Source organism: Macaca nemestrina, chromosome 18 (genome assembly GCF_043159975.1).
Source record: "Macaca nemestrina isolate mMacNem1 chromosome 18, mMacNem.hap1, whole genome shotgun sequence".
Classification (NCBI taxonomy): Eukaryota; Metazoa; Chordata; class Mammalia; order Primates; family Cercopithecidae; genus Macaca; species Macaca nemestrina.
Genome location: NC_092142.1, coordinates 27,763,780 through 27,778,016, shown reverse-complemented (window position 1 = coordinate 27,778,016; position 14,237 = coordinate 27,763,780). Strand labels below are relative to the sequence as shown.

Below are 14,237 nucleotides of genomic sequence, written 5' to 3'. Positions count from 1 at the left end.
AGTGTGGCTGGGACCACAGGCACGCCACCATCATGCATGGCTAATTTTTTGTATTTTTGGTGGAGACAGGGTTTCGCCATGTTGCTCATGCTTGTCTCAAACTCCTGAGCTCCATCCAGCAATACGCCTGATCCTCCCACCTTGGCCTCCAAAAGTGCTGGGATTACAGGCGTGAGCCACCATGGTTAGCATGACCTAACCATGTCCTTTTTTTTTTTTTTTTTTAACTCTGTCTGCCAGGCTAAAGTGCAGTAGTGCAATCTCAGCTCACTGCAGCCTCCGCCTCCCAGGTTCAAGCAATTCTCCTGCCTCAGCCTCTCGAGTAGCTGGGATTACAGGTGTGTGCCACCACACCTGGCTAATTTTTATATTTTTAGTGGAGACGGGGTTTCACCATGTTGGCCAGGGTGGTCTCGAACTCCTGACCTCAAGTGATCTGCCTGCCTCGCCTCCCAGAGTGCTAGGATTACAGGCATGAGCCACTGTGCTAAACTAACCATGTACTTTATTTTCTTTCATTTGAGACGAAGTTTCGCTCTTGTTGCCCAGGCTGGAGGGCAATGGTGCTATCTTGGCTCACTGCAACCTCCGCCTCCTGGGTTCAAGCGATTCTCCTGCCTCAGCCTTCCGAGTAGCTGGGATTACAGGTGCCCGCCACCACACACTTGGCTAATTGTTTGTATTTTTTTAGTAAAGACAGGGTTTCATCATGTTGCCCAGGCTCGTCTCAAACTCCTGACCTCAGGTGATCTGCGTGCCTTGGCCTCCCGAAGTGCGGGGATTACAGGAGAGAGCGACTGCCGCTATCATGTACTTCAAAAGGAAACTTTTTATCACTCTGGAAAATAGAAAACCAGTACCACCTGTGATAAACAGAAGGTAACAAAAAATACAAAAATGAAAACACATTTTAAAACATTCTAGCTAGATACTATCGGCAGCTGCTCATTCTGAACTCAAGGCTGGCTTTCTCGTTAAAAAAAGAAAGATCAGGTCCGGCACAGTGGCTCATGTCTGTAATCCCAGCACTCTGGGAGGCTGAGGGGGACAGATAAACTAAGGTCGAGGGTTCGAGACCAGCCTGGCCAATATGGTGAAACCCCATCTCCATTAAAAATATAAAAATTAACCAGGCATGGTGGCGTGTACCTGTAGTCCCAGCTACTCGGGAGGTCGAGTCAGAAGAATCAGTTCAACCCAGGAGGTGGAGATTGCAGTGAGCCGAGATTGCCCCATTGTATTCCAGCCTGGGTGACAAAGCAAGACTCCATCTCAAAAAAAAAAAAAAAGAAGAAAGAACAAAAAGATAAGCATAGATAGGTGTTAAAGGATTTCTGCCAGCAAATTGAGACTTTCTCCTGCAGTAATCAGAAATGCTGAAAGGGAATTGGAAAGAGAAAGAGAGTAGCTTGTTCAGGGTGTGTGTGTGTGGTGTGTGTGTGGTGGGGTGTGTGGGGGTGGTTGTATGGGGTGTGTGTGTGGTGTGTGTGTGGTGTGTTTGTGTGGTGTGTGTGTGCTGTGTGTGTGGGGTGTTTGTGTGGTGTGTGTGTGCTGTGTGTGGTGTGTGTGTGGTGGGGTGTGTGTGGGTGGGTGTATGGGTGTGTGTGTGTGGTGTGTTTGTGTGGTGTGTGGTGTGTGTGGTGGGGTGTGGGGGGGTGGGTGTATAGGGTGTGTGTGTGCTGTGTGTGTGGTGTGTGGTGTGTGTGTGCTGTGTGTGGTGTGTGGTGTGTGTGTGCTGTGTGTGGTGTGTGTGTGGTGTGTGTGTGGTGGGGTGTGTGGGGGTGGGTGTATGGTGTGTGTGTGTGTGGTGCATGTGGTGTATGTGTGGTGTGTTTGTGTGGTGTGCGTGGTGTGTGTGGTGCGTGTGGCGTGTGGTGTGTGTGGTGTTTGTGTGGTGTGTGTGGTGTGTGTGTGTGGTGTGTGTGTGGTGTATGTGTGGTGTGTGTGTGTGTGTGGTGTGTGTGTGTGTGGTGTTTGTGTGTGGTGTGGTTTATGTGTGGTGTGTGTGTGTGGTATGTGTATGGTGTGTGTGTATTTGTGTGTGTGGTGTGTGTGTTTGTGTGAGTGTTGATGTATGTGGTGTGTGTGTGAGGTGTGTGTATGTATTTGTGTGTGTTGTTTGTGTGGTGTGTGTGGTGTGTGAGTGTTGGTGTGTGTGGTGTCTGTGATGTGTGGTGCATGTGTGGTGTGTGTGTATTTGTGTGTGGTGTGTGTTTGGTATGTGTATGGTGTGTGTTGGTGTGTGTGGTGTGCGTGTTTTTTGTGTGGCGTGTGTGTATTTTTGTGTGTGTTGTGTGTGTTTGAGTTGTGTGTGTTGGTGTGGTATGTGTGTTTGTGTGAGGTGTGTGTGTATTTGTGTGTGTGGTGTGTTTGTTGGTGTGTGTGGTGCGTGTGTGTTTGTGTGTGGTGTGTGTGCTATGTGGGTGTGTGTGGTGTGTGTGTGGTGTGTGTGGTGTGTGTGTGGTGGGGTGTGTGGGGTGGGTGTATGGGGTGTGTGTGGAGTGGGGGTGTGTGTGGTGTGTTTGTGTGTGTGGTGTGTGTGGTGTGTGGGGGTGGGTGTATGGGGTGTGTGTGTGGTGTGTGATGTGTGTGTGGTGTGTGTATTGGTGTGTGTGGTGTGTGTGTGGTGCGTGTGTGTTTGTGTGTGGTGCGTGTGGTGTGTGGGGTGTGTGTGGTGTGTGTGTGGTGTGTGTGTTTGTGTGTGGTGTGTGTGGTGTGTGGGTTTGTGTGGTGTGTGGGGTGTGTGTGTGGTGTGTGTGGTGTGTGGTGTGTGGTGTGTGGTGTGTGTGGTGTGTGTGTGGGGTATGTGTGTGGTGGGGTGTGGGGGGTGGGTGTATGGGGTGTGTGTGTCGTGTTTGTGTGTGGTGTGTGTTGGTGTGTGTGGTGTGTGTGTGGTGCGTGTGTGTTTGTGTGTGGTGTGTGGGGTGTGTGTGGTGTGTGGGTTTGTGTGGTGTGTGTGGGGTGTGTGTGGTGTGTGGGTTTGTGTGGTGTGTGGGGTGTGTGTGTGGTGTGTGTGTGGTGTGTGTGTGGTGGGGTGTGTGGGGGTGTGTGTATGGGGTGTGTGTGTGGTGTGTGGTGTGTGGTGTGTTTGTGTGGGGTGTGTGGTGTGTTTGTGTGGGATGTGTGTGGTGTGTGGTGTGTGTGTTGGTGTGTGTGGTGCGTGTGTGGTGCGTGTGTGTTTGTGTGTGGTGTGTGGGTGTGTGTGGTGTGTGTGTGGTGTGTGTGTGGTGTGTGGGGTGTGTGTGCGTGGTGTGTGTGTGTGGTGTGTGTGGGGGGGTGGGGTGTGTGTGGTGTGTGTGTGCATGTGTGTGTGGTGTGTGTGTGGTGGGGTGTGTGGGGGTGGGTGTATGGGGTGTGTGTGTTGTGTGTGTGTGTGTGTGGTGTGTGGTGTGTGTGGTGTGTGTGTGCGTGGTGTGTGTGTGTGTGGTGTCTGTGTGGTGTGTGTGGTGGGGTGTGTGTGTGGTGTGTGTGGTGTGTGTGTGTGTGGTGTGTGTGTGGTGGAGTGTGTGGGGGTGGGTGTATGGGGGGTGTGTGTGGTGTGTTTGTGTGTGGTGTGTGTGGTGTGTGTGTGGTGGGGTATGTGGGGGTGGGTGTATGGGGTGTGTGTGGTGTGTCTATGTGGTGTGTGGGGTGTGTGTGTGTGGTGGAGTGTGTGGGGGTGGGTGTATGGGGTGTATGTGTGGTGTTTGTGTGTGTTGTGTGTGGTGTGTGTGATGTGTGTGTGCATAGTGTGTGTGGTGTGTGGGGTGTGTGTGTGGTAGGGTGTGTGGGGTTGGGTGTATGGGGTGTGTGTGTGGTGTGTGGGGTGTGTGTGTGGTGGGGTGTGTGGGAGTGGGTGTATGGGGTGTGTGTGTGGTGTTTGTGTGTGGTGTGTGTGTGTGGTGTGTGTGTGTAGTGTGTGGTGTGTGTGTGGTGGAGTGTGTGGGGTGTATGTGTGGTGTGTGTGTGCGTAGTGTGTGTGTGGTGTGTGTGTGGTGGGGTGTGTGGGGGTGGGTGTATGGGGTGTGTGTGTGGTGTTTGTGTGTGGTGTGTGGTTTGTGTGTGGTGTGTGGTTTGTGTGTGGTGTGTGGTGTGTTTGTGTGGTGTGTGTGGTGTGTGGTGTGTGGTGTGTGTGTGGCATGTGTGTGGTGGGGTGTGTGGGGGTGGGTGTATGGGGTGTATGTGTGGTGTTTGTGTGTGTGTGGTGTGTGTGTATTTGCGTGTGGTGTGTTTGGTGTGTGTATGGTGTGTGAGTGTTGGTGTGTGTGGTGTGTGTGTGTGAGCTGTGTGTGTATTTGTGTGTGTGGTGTGTGTTTGTGTGGTGTGTGTATGGTGTGTGTGTTGGTGTGTGTGGTATGTGTATGGTGTGTATTTGTGTGTGGTGTGTTTGTGTGGTGTGTGTATGGTGTGTGAGTGTTGGGGTGTGTGTGAGCTGTGTGTGTATTTGTGTGTGTGGTGTGTGTGGTGTGTGAGTGTTGCTGTGTGTATGTGTGTTTGTGTGAGGTGTGTGTATTTGTGTGTGGTGTGTGTGATGTGTGTGGTGTGTGTTGGTGTGTGGTGTGTATGAGGTATGTGTTTGTGTGGTGCATGTGTGGTGTGTATTTGTGTATGGTGTGTGTTTGTGTGGTATGTGTATGATGTGTTTGTTGGTGTGTGTGGTGTGTGTGGTGTGTGGTGTATGTGTTTATGTGGTGTGTGTATGGTGTGTTTGTGTGGTGTGTGTATGGTGTGTGAGTGTTGGTGTGTGTGGTGTGTTTGTGTGGTGTGTGGTGTGTTTGTGTGGTGTATGGTGTGTGTGTGTGTTGGTGTGTGTGGTGTGCATGTTTGTGTGAGGTGTGTGTGTATTTGTGTGTGTGGTGTATGTGTTTGTGTGGTGTGTGTATGGTGTGTGTGTTGGTGTGTGTGTGGTGTGTGTGTTTGTGTGAGGTGTGTGTGAATTTGTGTGTGTGGTGTATGTGTTTGTGTGGTATGTGTATGGTGTGTGTGTGGGTCTGTGTGGTGTATGTGTTTGTGTGGTATGTGTATGGTGTGTGTGTGTTGGTGTGTGTGTGGTGTGTGTTTGCGTGTGGTATGTGTGTTTGTGTGTGTGTTTTCTTGCTGCCATGCCACCCAAAATAAACCCAAGATGGGATGCACCCCACCCTCTGAACCCTTGTTGGGTGGTCCGTGGGTGTTCAGGACATCCCAGCCCAGGAAGGGAGACACACCAGCCTGTCCCGGTCTGGGTGGGCAGCCAGAAAGCACTGGGCCAGCCTGGGCAACACAGTGAGACCTCCTCTCTACAAAAAGTCAAAAAAATTAGCTGGGTGTGGTGCTGTGTGCCTGTAGTCCTAGCTACTTAGGAGGCTGAGGTGAGAGGATCGCTTGAGCTAGGGAGGTGGAGGCCACAGTGAGCCATGATCACGCCACCGCACTCCAGCCTGGGTGACAGAAGGAGACCCTGTCTCAAAAACAAAACAAAAACAAACAAAACAGAAAGCATTAGGCAGTCCACGCGTGGAGCAGCAGTGCAGGGCAGGGGTATAGGAGGGCCCATCCAGGCCTCTGTGACTTTAGCCACCGTCTTTCCTTCCCCTAGCCTGTCTCCCCAGGCGAGTCTCACCCCCACGCAGTCCTCAGAGACCCGCCACCCAATTTACCCTTGGCCTTGAGTTTACCGTTCTCTGTTCTTCCAGGCTCTGCTGCCCACAGGCTATTTCACTCATCCTCTCCACCGGGTTCCTTGCGGAGGTGTGCAGGTGTGATATCATCGAAGGCTGTGAATAAGTAAACAATAAGCGGCCAGAAGTGGCCTGTTTCCCACGTGATACCCAGGGAAGGGTCCGATTCCCCCCGCCTGGGCTCTGGGGTGAGACCTGGCTGGGGTGCCAGACCATTTATTATTTAGTACTTTTACTTACCTGTCCCAGGTTAGGGACTGTCCCAGGCAATGCCAGTCCCACCCTCTATCTGCACACCAGAAAAAGCTGAGGGCGCAGCAGATGAGTTGCAGCCAGACAGCTAAGGGTCCAATCCCTTTCTTCTCACATCGACTGGCTGTTGAGACATTGGCCAAATTTCACAACCTCTCTGAGCTTCCACTGAGCACACACCAAGTCCCATTGCCAGGCCTAAGTCCTGCTTCTGCCAGTCACTAGCCTGGCGTTCTTGTGCAAGGGATTCAACCCCTCTGAGCCTTGGGCGCCTCATCTATGAAACAGCAGCACCTCTCATTAATCAAAATGAGATCCGTGTAAAGCACAGTTGCTATACACATATGTATTGTGATATTCATTAATAGTCATTAAAAATGTATGTATTTAGAGATGAGATCTCTCTCTGTCATCCAGGCTGGAGTGCAGTGTCATGATCATGGCTCCCTGTAGCCTTGAACTCCCGGGTTCAACTGATCCTCCCTCTTCAGCCTCCTAAGTAGCTGGGATTGCAAGCGTGAGCACCAAACCTGGCCTGTTGTATCATTTATCTATCTGTCTATCCATCTGTCTGTCTATCCATCTGTCTATCGATCGATCAATCACAATCTCGGCTCATTGCAACCTCCGCCCCCAGGGGTCAAGTAATCTTCCCACCTCAGCCTCCTGAGTAGCTGGGGCTACAGGCATGTGCCACCATGCCTGGCTAATTTTTGCTTTTTGGTTTTGGTTTTTTGTTTGTTTGTTTGTTTTTGAGACAGAGTCTTGCTCTGTCACCCAGGCTGGAGTCCAGTGGTAAAATCTCAGCTCACTGAAACCTCTGCCTCCCAGGTTCAAGCAATTCTCCTGCCTCAGCTTCCTGAGTATCTGGGATTGCAGATACATGTCACCACGCTTGGCTAATTTGTGTATTTTTACTAGAGACAGGGTTTTACCATGTTGGCCAGGCTGGTCACAAACTCCTGACCTCAAGTGATCCACCTGCCTCGGCCTCCCAAAGTGCTGGGATTACAGGTGAGAGCCACCACACCCAGCCTAATTTTGTATTTTTTGTAGAGACTGGGTTTCACCATGTTGGCCAGGCTGGTCTCAAACTACTGACCTCAGGTGATCCACCCACCTCGGCCTCCCAAAATGCAGGGATTACAGGTGTGAGCCACCATGCATGGCCTATAATTTTTTGTTTGTTTGTTTGTTTGGGTTTTTTGTTTTTTGTTTTTTGTTTTTTTTTTTGAGACAGTGTCTCACTCTGTTGCCTAGGCTGGAGTGGAGTGGTGCAATCATAGCTCACTGTAGTCTCAAACTCTTGGGCTTGGGCCTGGCACGGTGGCTCATGCCTGTAATCCCAGACCTTTGGGAGGCCGAGATGGGTGGATTACCTGAGGTCAGAAATTCAAGACCAGCCTGGTCAACATGGTGAAACCCCGTCTCTACTAAATATACAAAAATTAGCCAGGCGTGGTGTCAGGTGCCTGTAATCCCAGCTACTCAGGAGACAGAGGCAGGAGAATCACTTGAACCCAGGAGGCAGAGGTTGCAGTGAGGTGAGATCACACGACTGCACTCCAGCTCGGGCAACAAGAGTGAAACTGTGTCTCCAAAAGAAAAGAAAAAAAAAAAAAACCCACCACCACCACCACCAACAAACAAACAAAAAAACTCCTGGGCTCAAGAGATTCTCCCACCTCAGCTTCCCAAGTAGTTGGGCCATAAATGCACACAAAAATTAGACAACATGTCTGGCTAATTTTTCTTATTTTTTTGTAGAGATGGGGTTCACTATATTTCTGAGGCTGGTGTTGAACTCCTGGGCTCAACTGATCCTTCCACGTCAGCTTCCCAAAGTGCTGGGGGATTGCAGGCATGAACCACTGCACCTGGCTATATATTTTAATGAGCCTTCGTTCTATGCCATGTACTTTGCATACATTTTCTCAAATAATCACAGGAAGCCCTGCCAGTCCCTGAGGGTCATCCCCACTTTCCACATGAGGACAACTGAGGCTCAGTGAGGTCAGTTGACTTGGCCAGGGTTGCACAGATACGCTGTGGCAGAACTAGAATTCAAATCCAGATCTTTCCTGGTTCTAAAGCCTTTTATTTTTTTCTCGCCCAGGCTGCAGTTCAGTGACTCCATCTCAGCTCACTGCACCCTCTGCCCTCTACCTCCCGAGTTTGAGAGATTCTCCTGCCTCAGCCTCCAGAGTAGCTGAGATTATAGGCACGCACCACCATGCCCAGCTATTTTTTTATTTGTTTGTTTTTGTTTTTGTTTTGTATTTTTAGTAGAGACGGGGTTTCACCATGTTCGCCAGGATCGTCTCGATCTCCTCGCCTCGTGATCCACCAGCCTCGGCCTCCCAGTGTTGGGATTACAGGCGTGAGCCACCGCGCCCCGCCTTTGTTTTTTTTTTTTTTTAGAGGCAGAGTCTCTCTCTGTCACCCAGGCTGGAGTGCAGTGGTGCGATCTCGGCTCACTGCAACCTTTGCTTTGTGGGTTCCAGCAATTCTCCTGTCTCAGCCTCCCAAGTAGCTGGGATTATAGGTACCCACCACCATGCCCAGCTAATTTTTGTATTTTTAGTAGAGATGGGGTTTTGCTATGCTGGCCAAGCTGATCTCAAACTCCTGACTTCAGGTGATCCACCTGCCTTGGCCTCCCAAAGTGCTGGGATTACAGGCGTGAGACACTGCACCCGGCCTAAAGGTTTGTTTCATTTTGTTTCCAACTGGGCCATTATTTCCAACCTACAAAATGGAAGTAATTGTTTCTGCCACTCATGCCTCCTGTAAGGATTAAGTAAGATAAAGTCTATTGACACCAGCTCTAGCTCGGCACAGCTTCATTCCCCCAGGGTAATTACCTAAACACAAACCTTTCATTTTCATACTAAGGAGGCTGCTGAACCTCTTCTTAATCTCTGGGAGATGATATCATTGGATGTCCATTGGAGGCAGCTGAAATTATTAGATCAGAATCAGAACTGCCAGGTCCCTTCCCATGCCCAAGCCCACTGAAGCTTCTTTCATCTTCTGGGATTCTCTGCATCTCTGATCTCCCACCCACCCCACCATGATTGGAAGTATACAGTCCTGTCTGCCTTTTCCCAGGGGAAATGCGGAACTACATATGATACTATCTGACCTCTCCAGCTTCCAGCTTCAAGGAGAGGAGACCTTGTGGTTACCTGGCTATTGTGAAGTCAGTTTCTCTCTGCCCCCAGCAAATGGTGTGATGTGGATAGAAGTGGGGCCTTGGCACAGCCAGGCACCGTGGCTCACACCTGTAATCCCAGCACTTTGGGAGGCCGACGTGGAAAAATCACGAGGTTAGGAGTTTGAGACTAGCCTGGCCAACATGGTGAAACCCTGTCTCTACTAAAAATACAAAAATTAGCTGGGCATGGTGGCGTGTGTCTGTAATCACAGCTACTCGGGAGGCTGATATAGGAGAATTACTCAACTTGGCAGGCGGAGGTTGCAGTGAGCTGAGATCACGCCACCGTACTCTAGTGTGGGCAACAGAGCAAGACTCCATCTCAAAAAAAAAAAAAAGAAAGAAAGAAAGAAATGGGGCCTTGGCAAAGTGGGGTATATACATCATCTCTTGTCTTGGCTTGCCTGGCAACACAGGCCTGGGGCACTGCCCATACTCCTGCATAATGTATGAGCCCATGGTAGGAACAAAACACCAGCACCAGCGGGTCTGGGCACTGCAGGCCACGGACGTGTCCAGGAGCCTTGCCAAGGCTGACGTCTCTCTGTTGGCAGAATATGCAGAATATGTGTTCCTGGAGGCCTTTTCTAGGGCTGAGGTGGGAACTGGCCTCATCTTGGTCCTCAGGATTCCATCAGACAATAAGACAGCCCAAGGCCTGTGACAGCCCAAGGCCTGTTACAAGCGTGAACAGTGGTTCACACTTGTTATCCCAGCACTTCGGGAGGCTGAGGCAGGAGGATCGCCTGAGCCCAAGAGTTCAAGAACAGCCCGAGCAATATAGTGAGACCTCGTCTCTACAAAAAATTTAAAAATTAGCTGGGTGTGGTAGCATGCACCTGTAGTCTCACCTATTTGGGAGACTGAGGTGGAAGGATCCCTTGAGCCAGGAGGTCGAAGCTGTTGTGGTGAGCCATGATTATGCCATTGCATTCCAGCCTGGGCTACCGAGTGAGACTGTGTCTCAAAAAAAAAAAAAACCAAAAAACAGAAGACAGCCTAAGAAGGCAATCTTCTTTAGGATCAATAATGGTGACATTAAAGACAGCTAGATTTCTGTTTTCTGGGCTTGAAATGCCCTCTGAAACGCCAGGGGTAGCCAAGAGGGTGGCTGAGACCATCTCAGTATGGTTGACAGTGGGAGGGAAGATTTGGGATCCAGGGACACAGCCCCTGGCGATTTCCGTGGCTGCCTCATGGTGTAGGAAACCTCGGGGGCAGCAGCTGTGGTGAGGTATGTTGGAGTGGAGAATGTGGACAAAAATAGGTATATGGTGGCATTGTTTTTAGGGGAAAATGCCAGGATTCAGCCATCGTGTAGGAAGTTGGAGGCCTCCATGGAGAGGGGTGCTTGTGTGAGCATGCATGTGTGGGTGTGTGCAAGTGTGTGTGTGTGATCTAAAAAGGTTAGGAATGAAACGGGGAGGGCTGAGTGCCTTGAAAGTCAAGGGAATTAGGACATGTGGAAATCAATGCTTCATTCATGGATAGTGTTTGGTTTCAATTCATTCAGAGAATCAGTGAGTATCGGCTGAGTGCAGTGGCTCTGGCCTGTAATACCAGCAACTTGGGAGGCCAAGGTGGGAGGATCATTTGAGGCAGGAGTTGGGAGACCAGCCTAGTCAACATAGCGAGACCCCATGTCTACTTTTTTAAAAGAAAAAAAATAGGCCGGGTGCAGTGGCTCACGCCTGTAATCCCAGCACTTTGGGAGGCCAAGGCGGGCGGATCACCTAAGGTCGGGAGTTCGAGCAGCCTGACCAACATGGAGAAACCCCATCTCTACTAAAAATACAAAATTAGCTGGGCATGGTGGCACATGCCTGTAATCCCAGCTACTCCAGAGGCTGAGGCAGGCAGAAGAATTTCTTGAATCCAGGGGGCGGAGGTTGCAGTGAGCCGAGATCGCACCACTGCACTCCAGCCTGGGCGACAAGAGCAAAGCTTCGTCTCAAAAAAAAAAGAAAAGAAAAAAGAAAGAAAGAAAGAAAGAAAGAAAGAAAAAGAACCAGTGAATATTCACCAAGGCTCCCAGGGCTAGGCCAAGCACTAGAGCTCAGGATAAGGAGATGACTCAGACCAGGCCCCAGACACTTGCAGTCTAATTGTGGAGCCAGACACGGAAGTGAGGAATTCAAGTATCTTGTGAGAAGTGCTAGAACAATAGTATCTGTATGATGCTCTGGGAATTCACAGCCCAAAGCAGCCACCTCTGCCTGAGGTTGGTAGGGAGGCCTCACAGAGGCGAAACTGAGCACATGCTTGAGGGATGAGGAAGAGGTTTGAGGGGAAGACAGAGGGTGTCCCAAGCAGAGGGATCAGCATCTGCAAAGCTGTGGAAATGTGAGACCCTACACACTGGTTCAGGAAGCTTCAGCAAATCCTATTGAAAGAACCAATGGGAAGTCAGGCATGGTGGCTCATGCCTGTAATCTCAGCTACCTGGGAGGCTGAGGCTAGAGGATCGCTTGAGCCCAGGAGTTCAAGACCAGCCTGAGCAACAAAGCAAGACCACATCTCTAAAAATTCAGAAAAAAAAGGCTGGGCATGGTGGCTCATGCCAGTAATCCCAGCACTTTGGGAGGCCAAGGCAGGCGGGATTGCCTGAGGTTAGGAGTTCGAGACTAGCCTGGCCAACATGGTGAAACCCTGTCTCTACTAAAAACACAAAAATTAGGTGTGTGTGGTGGCAGTTGCCTGTAATCTCAGCTACTCAGGAGGCTGAGGCAGGAGAATCACTTGAACCCGGGAGGCAGAGGTTGTAGTGAGCCAAGATCGCACCATTGCACTCCAGCCTGGGAGACAAGAGCGAAACTCCATCTCAAAAAATAAAAATAAAAAATAAATCAGAAAAAAAGAACCAAGGGGGTACAAAATTTAATTTGTTTACATATATTTAATACCTGATCTCCCTCCTCTGGTAAAATGTCAGCAACATGAGGGCAGGAAGTTTGCCTTATTCTCTGCTAGATACTACAGCAGTGCCTGTTACCCACTGAATATGTTGTGAATGAATAAAAGGAAGGTAGGCAGGGCACACAGTGGATGGTGTTGACAGTCTGCTAAAGCATTTGAGCTTTCTCCTGGAGTAAGTGGGAAGCCTTTGGAAGTTTTAAAGTGGAAAAGAAGCAAGATTTGATGTGGGTGGTAGGAAATCACTTTGATAGTGATGTGAAGGCTGTCAAAATGGAGTAAAAATGGAGCAGTGGGAGCAGATTGAAAAAAATATTGATAATTCCACACAATTAACAAGTAGCTTTGGTGGGGCATGGTGGCTCACACCTGTAATCCTAGCACTTTGGGAGGCTGAGGATGGAGGATTGCTTGAGGCCAGGAGTCCAAGATGGCCTGGGCAACATAGTGAGACCTCCTCTACAAAAAATGTAAAAAAAAAAAAAAAAAAAAAAAAATTAGCCAGGCACAGTGGCACGCATCTGTGGTCCTAGCTACTTGAGAGGCTGAGGAAGGAGGCTCACTTAAGGCCAGGAGTTTGAGACCAGCCTGGGCAACATAGCGCAACACCGTCACTACTTTTTTATTTTTAGTTTTTTGTTTTTTGTTTTTTTGTTTTTTTTTTGAGACGGAGTCTCGCTCTGTCGCCCAGGCTGGAGTGCAGTGGCCGGATCTCAGCTCACTGCAAGCTCCGCCTCCTGGGTTCACGCCATTCTCCTGCCTCAGCCTCCTGAGTAGCTGGGACTACAGACGCCCGCCACCTCGCCCGGCTAGTTTTTTGTATTTTTTTTAGTAGAGACGGGGTTTCACCGTGTTAGCCAGGATGGTCTCGATCTCCTGACCTCGTGATCCGCCCGTCTCGGCCTCCCAAAGTGCTGGGATTACAGGCTTGAGCCACTGCGCCCGGCCTATTTTTAGTTTTTATTTATATATTTTTTGAGACAAAGTCTCACTCTGTCGCCCAGGTTGGAGTACAGTGGCACGATCTTAGCTCACTGCAACCTCCGCCTCCACGGTTCAAGCAATTCTCCTGCCTCAGCCTCCCAAGTAGCGGGGACTACAGACGCCCGCCACCACAACCGGCTAATTTTTGTACTTTTTTACTAGAGACAGGGTTTTGCCATGTTGGCCAGGCGGGTCTCGAACGCCAGACCTCGGGTGATCTGCTTCCAAAGTGCTAGGATTACAGGTGTGAGACACTGTGTCCGGCATTCAAGGCTACTTTTTTTTTTTTTGAGACGGAGACTCGCTTTGTTGCTCAGGCTGGAGTGCAGTGGTAGATCTCGGCTCACTGCAAGCTCAGCCTCCCGGATTCACACCATTCTCCAGCCTCAGCCTCCCAAGTGGCTGGGACTACAGGTGCCCGCCCCCACGCCCGGCTTTTTTTTTTTTTTTTTTTTTTGTATTTTTAGTAGAGACGGGGTTTCACCGTGTTAGCCAGATTGGTCTCAATCTCCTGACCTCGTGATCTACCAGCCTTGGCCTCCCAAAGTATTGGAATTTACAGGCGTGAGCCACCGCGCCCGGCCCAAAGCTACATTTTAAAAAATAAAAATAGGCTGGGTGCGGCGGCTCACGCCTGTAATCCCACCACTTTGGGAGGCCGAAGCGGGCAGATCACCTGAGGTCAGGAGTTCGAGACCAGCCTGGTCAACATTGCGAAATCCCGTCTTTACTAAAAATACAAAAATTAGCCGGGTGTGGTGGTGCGCGCCTGTAATCCCAGCTACTCGGGAGGCTGAGGCAGGTGAATCGCTTGAACCCGGGAGGCGGAGGTTGCAGTGAGCCGAAATCGCACCACTGCACTGCAGTCTGGGCGACAGAGCGAGACTCGGTCTCAAAAATAAATAAATAAATAAAAATAAAATATAAAAAGTAGCTTTGATTTTTACAATATCCCCGAGCAGCAGGCTTTTCTCCCTTTTGCAGATGCGCAATGGCTTGGCCGGAGATACATCCAAGTCTTCGGTGTAGCCTGGAGGTTCAATCCTCCTGTGGCGCCCCACAACCCGGTGCCTCCTCCAACGTCCAGCATCTGATGAGGATCCGACCTAGGCTGGCGGTGGCGGGATTCGCTCTTCCCCTTGGGTCCCCTCGAAAAAGCCCCTAGGGCCGCAGCGGCGCAAAGCTGGTATCAGCGGAAGCTCAGGCGGGAGGCCGGAGGCGCGAGGCGGGAG

General features: G+C 50.3%; 1 long non-coding RNA gene across 1 annotated transcript; it reads left to right on the top strand.

Annotated features, from left to right (window-relative positions):
• The first annotated feature begins 746 nt into the window (after positions 1–746).
• Positions 747–14,212, top strand: LOC139359743 (uncharacterized). Its single transcript, XR_011616133.1, has 3 exons — positions 747–879; positions 5,655–5,717; positions 13,990–14,212. It is a non-coding gene; the product is annotated as an uncharacterized lncRNA (long non-coding RNA).
• The last annotated feature ends 25 nt before the right edge of the window (positions 14,213–14,237 follow it).